General features: G+C 35.4%; 1 pseudogene across 1 annotated transcript; it reads right to left on the bottom strand.

Annotated features, from left to right (window-relative positions):
- Positions 1-7,049: 7,049 nt before the first annotated feature.
- On the bottom strand, positions 7,050-10,329 carry LOC143616401 (disease resistance protein SUMM2-like; annotated as a pseudogene). The gene is made up of 2 exons (XR_013150657.1): positions 7,379-10,329; positions 7,050-7,232 (listed from the first exon to the last, which is right to left on the bottom strand). The product of XR_013150657.1 is annotated as a disease resistance protein SUMM2-like (transcript).
- Positions 10,330-11,584: the final 1,255 nt, after the last annotated feature.

An 11,584-nucleotide genomic window follows, 5' to 3' on the forward strand; every position in this document is an offset into this window, starting at 1 on the left:
GTGTAACTTATTGATGACTCGATGCGTGTTGTTTTATGTTGAAGTTTAGACTGGTGTTTATTAATTATGGTACGAATTGTCTGAATGCATGTTAGTCATGATAAATTGTTGTGTTGTGATAGAGTGTCGACTTAGGCTTTAGCATTAATATGATATAAGACAAAGCCTCTTGAAGATCGAAACGAGACTTGGTACATTGAGGGCCTCATGGACAAGCTACCTTAAATAGCTAATACACATGACCACCATTCGATGACTGCAAAGTCGGAAGTAAGAAGGGTAACTCAGAAAACGAAGGCGATTCAATAAAGCGTGTAAATATAAGAACCTTTTATAGGGAATAAGTTAGGTTTCGGGGACGAAACCTCTTTAAGGAGGGAAGACTTGTAACATCCCGAAATGTCCAAAATAATATTAATTATATTACTTAATAATAGAGGGAAAGTTTACTCGGGTTATCAGGAAATAAATAATAGAATAGGAGTTGGTATGGGTCGGCTAGTGTTGGGTAATGGATGTGGGTTATGGACTTGGATTAATAGAGATGAGTTAAATGAGAATGGGCCTTAGGTCCATGGGATTTCAGGGATATAAATACCCTAGCAACCCAAAATATCTTCATTTCTATCATTATCCAAACACACTCCAAAAACACACATACACCACAACTTCGCCGGCGGCCGGAACCGGGCAGATCCGAGGAGAGGAACGGGCAGATCCGAGAGAGAGAGAGAGAGAGCGATTAGTTGTGTTAACAAGTTAAACGAGATCCAAACAAGCTCAAAAAGGTATGATTCTTGATCTTTGAAGTTTAAAGATCCAAGCTTTTTAGTGTATAAGCGACCGAAAATGGTCGGGAAACGTAGTGGGTGATATTGAACCATAGCAAGGGTGTTAAAATCGCTCAAAACGCTGGAAAGAAACCGAACAGCGGCTGTCTGGGCAACTTCGCCTGCATCTGGGCAACTTCGCCTTCAAAGCGATGAACTTCGCCTGCAAGCTAAGTTCGCCTGATGAACTTCGCCTGCAAGCTAAGTTCGCCTGTTGGCAACTTCGCTGTAAAGTCAAGTTCGCCTGATGACAACTTCGCCTGAAGCCAAGTTCGCCTGATGACAACTTCGCTGTAAAGCTAAGTTCGCCTAAGGTTTAACTTCGCCTAAAGCCAAGTTCGCATGAGGTTTAACTTCGCCTAAAGCCAAGTTCGCCTGAGGTTTAACTTCGCCTAAAGCCAAGTTCGCCTGAGGTTTAACTTCGCCTAAAGCCAAGTTCGCCTGAGGCGCCTAAAGCCAAGTTCGATTAGAAAATAAATTAAAAGCGATAAGTTAAAGTAAGCTAATACTAGGCCACCAGATTAGATCAGGCGAGTATTGATACGTGTAACTTGTACAGTCAGCCGAGCTCAGTTAAAGAAGGGATTTACAGCTATCAGAAAAAGAAGCAGAGTTCAGGTGAGTTTCTAGCCCCATTCCTTGTTATGTTTTCGGGGCTGTGTGCATACTCAATGTGATAGTTAATACACTTACCTTAAATGGTAAGTGTATGCCGTGTATGATATATGTGACAGATACGATTGATTGCTTGACGGTACGTGAACGATCTTCGGATATTGCACGTACTGTCAGGATATAAATAAAGATATTAATATTGTATGTAATGTAAGGATGATGTATGAACATTATGAATGAAAGCTTGTCGGTACGTGAACGATCTTCGGATATTGCACGTATCGTCAAGGGAAGTGATTAGCTCCTTACATGGATATTAAATAATAACTTATAGATAGTGTTCCTTATATGGATAATATATAGAGTTCCTTATATGGATAGTATAATGTTCCTTCTATGGAAAGTATAGTGTTCCTTCTATGGAAAGTATAGTGTTCCTTCTATGGATAGAATAGTGTTCATTCTTTGGATAGTGTAGCGTTCCTTCTATGGATAGTAAAGTTTTCCTTCTATGGAAAGTATACAGAGTGTTCCTCCTATGGAAATTATATATAGTATGGTAATAGTAATGGTTCTTTTAATAGATATTACGTGACGATCCTCCTATGGATAATTATACGAGGTTAAGATAGTAATATGTGTCTTCGGATACGGGAAGAAATATATGAGAATAAATTGTATGTTGCCTGATTAACTAGAACTCACTCAGCGTAGCTGACTTTTAGTATGCACGCAGGTGAGTAGGAAGAGGCAGCTCGCTTGAGGAGACACGTGGCACTGGATAAGAGGCTGGCATCGGAAGACTCAAGACGTCTAAGTTTAATGTTTCGTTTATTTTTGAAAGACAACATGATGTTTAAGACAAGACGTGTTTTGTTATGAAATGTTTTATATTCCGCGAAGTTTTAATGAACTCTGATTTGTAAGAACTGTGTTTATGAGTAAATCCGACGCTAAAGTAAGGCCACCGGGTTCGGGGCCTTACATCACAGATCTTGACCCTGTAGATATGAACTCATACATGTTGACCACGTGTTGTACTTTTGGTTGTTCAATTTCTTCACGCCTCCAACAACTTGAAAATCGGCCATGTTTAGTGGGTTGGCTTTGATACCACTTGTTACGTTTTAAACAAGTGAAGCGGTAAACAATTCCAAGACCCAATACACGATCGAACAATATTTGCTCAAACACATGAGCGTTTTCCTATTATTTGAAAACAAGAAAAGAGAGATACAAGACAAACTTATACTCAATACAAGACACACTTGATATTTCTACAACTAAACCTTACAAGCCTTATATAGGCAAACAAAACTTAAGGAGTAAGGAAACATAGCTAGTATGATTTTGAAACTTACACTCATCCTTATCCTTTTGAAATAAAAAAACTTACCTACTAGCAAGACTTATCCATACTAAAAAGAGACTTATCCTAACTAAAAAAAAAGACTTATCAATTAAGAAAACTTAACCACCAAGTATGACTTAAATTATTTTTTTAAATCCCTTTAGTAATGATCTCCTCCAAACACCCCTTTGAGATCAAACCAAACCACCCTTTAGCCCACAAGTGTTGCTCATTTAACACAGAGAAGCAAGCAAATCGTGAAAAAGCCTTTGGATGTCTCCGTCGGACCCCGTCGAGCCGACCGATATTTAATTTTCCATTTTAACAAAAAGAGCATATCCTACTAGTCTAAAATATCAACCGATATTTAATTTTGCACCGCTATAAATGGATAGCATCCGGCTGCTCAACATCCCATGGAAGATGTCTGTCTTGTCAATATCATTGTAGTTTACTGGATAAAATACCTTACAACAAAATGAGCTCGTGTCAAAAAAGATTTTTTTTATATAAAAGACATTTTATCATTTTAAAGTTTTATAATACAACTAGGTGTTGAATACATTTGGATTTAAAAAATGACAAAAAGACGGGTTGTATCAAACTCAAACTCAAACTCAAACTCAAACTCGTGACCTCTTTGTTAGTAAATAAAGGGATTTACACAACGCCAACCATACTCTTAACAGTGTTGGGTTCAACTAACTGTTCTTAAGACATCCAAGCAAAATTTAATATACCTTATCTACAAAATATTTTATAAAAGATGATTGGGTCCGTGAACTAAGAGCATTCAAAACTACGTTAAAAAATCACTACATTTTCTCAATACTTTTCAATTAAACAATATTTTTTATATATTTATAATTAATTTTTTCTTTTTTTACTCACAATCACTTTAAAAAAACATTAAAAAAATTATAGGATGATACATAAACTTTTCAAATATATAGAAAAATTAATGCACTTTCTCTCTTCTTCACATACAACACCCTAAATCACTTCATAAATAATAAAAACCTCACTCATAGAAAATAGTGGATGGGATAATAATGCTCTAACACTCTATGTGGGTCCGCCCATATATACACGACTTTCCAAAGTTAAGCTTATATTGTGACTGAAGAATCATATCGAAGTGGTTCAATGGATAACTTGTCATTTTTAACTGTTGATTTGAATGAGAGATATATATTGCATCAATTGGTTTATTATTACAGGAAGGGGCTTGGATTTAGAATTCCTTTAACCCCACCCCCCCAACCCACAAACCCCCATCCCCCAAGCTGTGAGCCGACTGCACTTCGAGATCTATAAAAAAGGCAGAGGCAGTACCTATGTTGCATGAATATGGTTGTGATCGGAGGAAGTTAAGAGAAGAGAGGGTCGTGAGGATGGATTTGGTTTTATTAGCTTCCTTGTGCGAATTTTAGAAAACTAGCTTTAGAGTCCGTGTAACACACATGATGATCTAAATAATGAAGTTACAAACAAAGCAATACGTAATGTATATGAAAAAATGTATTACATCTATGCTTATATCATTATACATAAATTGATTTTATTTATATCACAAAATTATTATTTCCAAAAGAAAGTGAATTTAATAAAAAAAATGCACGTGTAAAAACATACCCAAGAACACTCCATCTATTGGGAAATATCATTATCAGTATCATCATATATGTATAATTGAAAGAAATTTGGTTATGAACCAATTTTGGAGAATACTTCTCATATAACAATAGTTTTGAGCTATGAAAAAGATTTTGAGAGCTTCTCGACTTGCCATATTGACAACCAAAATAAAAATAAAAGGTAACCTGTTCAATTTTATGAATGTTTTGATTCACTTGAGCATAATTTTGTATGACATGCTTCACCTACAATATTCTGATCACTATTCAAGGAAAAGTCAATGCTGACACCAGGGCCAACTATAAGGGAGGGTCGGGTGGTTGACGGGCCCCGGCCCGACACCCCGATAGGCCCTAACTTTTTGTAAAAATAAGTATATATATAGCTTTATGAAAAACAATACATATATATAATGTTTATATTTAATTACACAACCACTAGATTGGTTTAGAGGTAAAGAGGTATAACTTTCAACTAAAAAGTTGTGGGTTCTAACCTCACTTGAGACATTTCAACCCTATTTTTATAAAAAAAAATGTATTTTACACAACCAAATCATAAGGCCCAAAAGATTAATGCTTATTTAAAAATTAAATTGTTTAAACCCGACAAGATACCATTTTTTATTAAGGTCCAAAAAAAAGTTTTGCCTTCAGCCCAAAAATTTTTACCCGTTCTTGTAGCCGGGCCTGGCTGACACAAATGTTTCTAATTTGATAAAAGTTAAGAGCATTGATAGGTCTAGAGGTGGCATGTCGGAAGTGTCTGTCATTATTTCTGAAATTTTAATAGTCATGGGGAAAATATCCAATGTGAAAAATCCCGAAACTTTTGACTATTTCCAAAAATCTCGTTAAAAATAATTTGAAACCCAATCACATTTAAAATTATAACTTTCATTTGTTTTACATTTTCAAGACAAAACTTTGAACCCGTAACAAGTTTGACGATAAATTTATTTGCATTCTCAGAATTTTAAAATATTCAGATTATCCCTTTTTTACTCGTAACAAATTTGAGCAAAATATAGTTAATTTGTACCAAACGATCAATTTACCAACTTTTAACTCGTAACAATCAAATTTAAGTTTCAAAAAAACCTGAAATAATCTTTGATAAAAAAATCAAGAAACTAAATATGATAAACTTTATTATATTTGAAAGTGATTGGTATTTACCATTCTTACAATTTAACACATATATGTGTAGTTTACTAACTTAACCGAAAAATAAATTGATAGATTTAATTCATATATTTATTATTCATAAATTTATATGATAATGTACAAAAAAACCAATAAATAAATGGATTTATTTTTAAAAAATGAATCAACTGTTAAAAATATATTTATAATTTAATGATTAAAAAAATTACTTCATATAATAGAGCATATTAGAGATTTTTTTTGCTTTATTTACAATATTTAACAATATAAATAGTATAATATGTTAATGCTAAAATTTAAATTATATTCTTTTCAATATTTAACAAACATGGTTTGTTGTTGATTTTTGAATTTCACCAAGTATGTTGTGAAATATATTCTGACAACGTATAGTAGTATAATATGTAAATATTTATTTTTATAAAAGTGTATAGATTTAATATAAATAGAGTTTAAAGAAAAGTGAATAATTTAATCATTTTATAGATATAATATAATATAAATGGAGTTTAAAAGAAAAATAAATAATTATTTATTTATGACATATATCAGTTTTTTAAAAAAAATTGTAAAGATTAACCTCACATGTCTACAATATTTTACTTTATTGTTGGAATATATGTAGATTTTGTTAGAAAGGAAAGTCAAATGAAATGGAGCCAATCACAGGATCAGTTTTTTATCATCATATCCCAGCTCGTATTCTTTTTCAGTTCGTTCCGATGGGTTTGTGGTTAAGTGATTCAATAAAGCTTTTGATTTCCCCCCTATGGCGACTCGTATCATCCGTGCCCATAGGGCTTAGTTCTGCTATTGAGGTTCAGGCTAATTTTAAGGCTATCGGAAAGATTCTGTTTAGGGGTTTGTGTTTAGGAATTAAGACCGTTTTTTAGAAGATTGGCTATTTGGATTGTGAGGTTGTCTAGGGTTAAAGCCGAGCTACCGTCTATATCAGACATGGCAGCTTGCGGTTGATTAAGGCGGAATGGTTGTTGGGATGGTTGCTGGGTAGATGATGAGCAGTATTGATCCTAGGATCATTAACGCTGCTCTGATACCATCTTAAAACTGATAATCAGAATATGAGAAGAAAAGATTGCTTTGTATTTTTGTGTGTATTACATCAGAACAAGACACCATAATTTGACACCATAATTTATAAGTGTTTTACAATTACAAACAAAAAAGGAAACAGATAATATGTTGCTAATTTCCGGGCTGTAACGAGCTATAAACATTGTAAATATGTCAAGTACGAGCTGAGATATGATGATAAAAAACTGATCATGTGATTGGCTCCATTCATTTGACTTTCCTTTCTAACAGATTCAACAACAATTCATCAAAAAATTAATTCACTAGCTCATGGTATTAGTTTGACACATTATCCCAAAGTGAGATGGGAGTCTCATATAATCACAAAACAATATAACATGATAATTTTAATCGCATCAAGCTGTTACTTTTATTCGAAGTCGATACCTACAAGACGTCTTAATCATTGAAATACAAGCAATGAAATTAGTACACAAAGTTTACGTTGCCACACATATTAATCAATTGAGAACTAATACTAGTTATCCTTGGGAAGAAATCTCTTGTTGAAATAGTCACCCGGCCAAATCACTATGCCTGAAATGAGCATTGCATACAAACATGAGCATATCAGCACATTGGTGAATAAGATGAATGAGATATTGATGCTCGAAGTTAACTTTGTCAGAAAGTTAAATATTTTGCAAGAAGTAAAACAAAACCAGGTAGGGGTTTCCAAAAACAATATACCTGAAAAAGCAGCACTGAACAAGACGTTCTTTGATATTAGAATCTGACCATTGTAATGCCTCCCACCAATCTTCATCCACTTCAATGCTCCGAAGCCCGAGTGCGCTGCTTATACTGAAAAGCAATTCTTGTGGGACAATCATGTATTTTTAAGCTCTCTAGTGAAATCCAAGCAAGTATGGAGCTTATCTTTCTTAAACTTGGGATATTACAAAGAATCAGTGTACTTAATTTCGGGATAACATGTGGATTTATATCCTCGGAACACATAACAATCTCTTCGACCCTGCAACAGTCTTGAACTTCTAGATATTGGAGCTCTCGAAGTTGCTGCACTATAACACTGCAAAATACCCTGGTAATCAACGGACACTTGCATAGAACCAAAGTCTTCAGTTTGGATAGGCTTCCCGGTTGCACATGGCCCTCCCATATTCTTTCCAGTTTAGGCATGTTCTTGGTATCTAACCTTTCCAGATTCGGCAATAAGGATTTACTTGTTGTGTGGCAACCGCCTACAATCGTGGTCATGTTATTGCAACTTTGAATTAGACAACCTTGGACATAATCCATTTTCTCAATGACATTGCTAGATAGGTACTCAACGTCATGGTGGTTGATCAACTCAAATGCATGTACTTTGCTAAGTACTTCATTAATCCCATCATTTTCGCCATTCCCACTACAATACTTTAGGTACCTATATCGGTAGAATTCGGGGATTTCAGGGCCACAAGACATGAAGCATCCAATGTAAACCTGAAAAGATCGCGTATCAAGATCTTTCCTTCGTGTGAGAAAACTTACAAGGTGGCGTTCTTTGGGTGCATAGATCTTCACAGTGTCGTCAACAACTTGTATCACATCAATAACATTGTTATTAAGGCGAAACTGGAAACAGTTCAGCTTTGGTAGCGTGCTTACCTTTTCAACTACTTCCTCAATCAAAGTATTACACCAATCTTCCGTTTCTGAATCCACGTCAATGATCAACTCTTCAAGTCCTGATAACTTAAAAATCACATCATAGTTGTCTTGAGTTGACATGGTGAAGGATACCAATAAACGCCTCATTCGATTTAAGCCTAAAATCTGATACGGTAATTTACCAACTCCACAGCCACGGATATCAAGCACTTCAAGAGACTTAAGATGTCCAATAAAACCAGGAAGCTCTTTCAAAACACTGCAACCATTCAAATAAAGAACTTTAAGCCTCGATAGCCTGTTTATTGATGATGGCAATGTCATGATCTCGGTCATGTAACGATCTAAAACCAAAAGGCTAGGCATGTATTGAAAGAACGAATCAGGAATCTTCCTATGTTTTGAATATTTCTGGACAAAAAGTGTAGAAAGCTGAGATGAACGAGGTGCATCAGGTAAGTTATCAAGTGAGTTGTTGGCCAAAGAGATCCATATCTTGTCCGTCCACAAATCAACACACCGACGCTTTGGGATAATGTCATTGAGTTTTTGCACGGACTCACTCGTCTTCACCAAACACCTATCTTCAGACAACAGATTTAAGGCTGCTGCTCGGATTAACTTATGCATTGTTACACATTTCTCAGTTGCACCTTCCTCAAGTAAAATTACATTTTGTAGGTGGCGTAGTATATTTCTTCCACCAATTTTTCCATCATCACTACTCTTAAGAAAATTTTCCGCTTCCCAACAGACCAACAATCCCTCTGTGGAAATTTCAGTGTCTTCTGGATACAATGCACTGTAAAGAAAACAAGGTTTACGCTCATGATCCAAGTGATCACAACAAAATTTAAGCAAGTCCTTCTTCATTGGCTCAGTGTTTCCTTTTTCTGGCCACCTTCTTAACGTCTGTAACGCGTCACTCCAACTTATCTCACTGAGTTCATGGCTTTCTATTGATTTGAAGATGCGCGTTGCCATTTTTATCATCAACGGATGACCACCACACAAAGAAACTGCTTTATGAGCCATTCGCTGAAGCTGTGGCTTGTTTTTAACATCATTGGGGAGGGATAACAGCCTATGGAACATGCTCCATGACTCACTTTGAGATAACTTCTTGACTTCAATACTAGAACAGGAAGGAAGCCGAACATTTCGGTACTTTGTTGTCGTTACTACTTTGCTGCCTCTGGCACCTTCAGGAATACCCAACAATTCTAAATCAAGTTCTGCTTTCACGTCATCGAGTAGGCAGATACTTCACACCTGCTAGATCTTTATTTATTCTTCTGCCAACATCATCTTCTTCTGTGTCCACTATTAGTCTTTCAACAATCACATGTTGCAACATCTCTATGCTCAGATTCTCCTTATTGTTTTCCTCACCTGAGACTGTCACCCAAATGACTCTTTCATACATACTAGCAACTTTTTCATGGTTGTTCAAGTTCTGCAATATGGTTGTTTTCCCTGCCCCCAACATTCCTAACACCCTAATTGCTTTAAGATCATCATTTGACAGATCTATCAGTATTCTGTCCAAAACGCCTTGGAGTGATGGAATATACGAGGTATCCGGGGCTGTCAGCTTCACTACGCGCTCAGCAACTTTGTGGACCAAAGTATCCCCCAGTTAATTTCCTTCGGTTACAAGCTCACCAATTTCTGAGCACATGCTTGCCATTTGTTTGCTCAACTTTGATCGGGGAAGCACATGAATCCATGTTGAGGTTTCTTGTTTCTCCTTAAACTTGCTTTCAAGTTCGTCCACAACCTTTTCCACAGCCATAACCCTGTGAAACCAGTCCTCCATGGTTCGGTTTTTTGTTGACGTATATTTTAAGGTTCTATCTTTCAGATCATCCCTTACTGCACGCAAGGTCTTCATTTTAGCCTCGAAACGTGAATGATTATCATTCATACAAATCGAAGCCTCGGTGATTCTTTGGATAGAATCCCATACTGTTTCACCTGTTTTTGGAAGTACTGCTGCTACGACTTCCTGAGCCATCAAGCTGCTACAGAAAGTGATTACAGGCCAAGTAGCTCATGAAGGGAATATAACAATTCTCACTTTCGATATATCATATATATAAAACAAAATCTTTTATTGTTACATTCGTTGATAACCATTTAGATCTAGAGACTATTATATTCTACAGTAAGGAGAATAGTTTCAGATATCTGATGATTGGTTATTTAACAAACAAATATAGGAATAGGATGAAGGCTATCGGATATCAGTTAAGGATGCTTTCATTTCCCGACTTCTTTTTCCTCCATTTTGTCGTTGAGGTTTTCGCTTTCTTGCTCCATATACATATAGAATCAAATGTTCAATAATCGTTTTGTCATATTCTTTGGAAGAAGGGAGACTAGAATCTTAAAAATGCCATTTTGGAAGCCATCTATATTCTAAACACATCGAAAATCAGGTTCAAATAGTCACTCAATCAAGAATCTAATATTACCAACATGTGATTTTGATCATATTACCAAAATTACATAAAAAAATATATATTATATAAGTGATTAACCGTTTGTGAACTTACCTGACTAGAGAGTCATGCTAAAATTGAAGTTGTTAATCCATTGGAAAGTATGTACGAAGTTGATCACAGCTAGGACGATGGCGAATCTATCTCGTAAGGAGACGAGGAAGAAAGAACATGAGTTGACTGACTTTTTGATGGATCAATTAATGTCATATTATTATATATCCAATGATTTATGGCAACTTATCATAAATTAGGATTTTAAGTTTCTAATATAAAATAAACTAACTTTGTGTCCGTCACGTTATAGCGGTGTATGTATGCGCGTTTGGTTATTACGGGTTAAGTTCGTTATGATACCAACACAATACCGATATTAAACCAAAAGTTAAATCTCTAAATGACCAGAATACTCGTATAACTTATGATACATAAAAATATAATGTGTTTAAAACGACGTTTATTTAGCCAGTAAGACCTAGACGTTGCGGCGGCGGTCGACACGGAATTGGACGGTTTCGCTTATTTTCGTTACGATACCAGAAATAAACAAAAAAACTCGTATAGCGTATGATACAAAAAAATAACATATTTAAAAACGACGTTTATGTGGTCGTAAAACCTAGATGTTGTGACAGCAAATGGACACAAATTGGTCGGTTTCGGTTATGTTCTTTACGATAGCGGATCTAAAAGAAAAAAAAACTTTCATATTTAAAGCCAAAAAGAATAAAATAATCAAAAAAGTGTTTTGTTTCGCCGCCCGTCGAT

This window comes from Bidens hawaiensis, unplaced genomic scaffold (assembly GCF_021521415.1).
Source record: "Bidens hawaiensis isolate Kalapana, Puna unplaced genomic scaffold, B.hawaiensis_p1.1 tig00047017_1, whole genome shotgun sequence".
Taxonomy (NCBI): Eukaryota; Viridiplantae; Streptophyta; class Magnoliopsida; order Asterales; family Asteraceae; genus Bidens; species Bidens hawaiensis.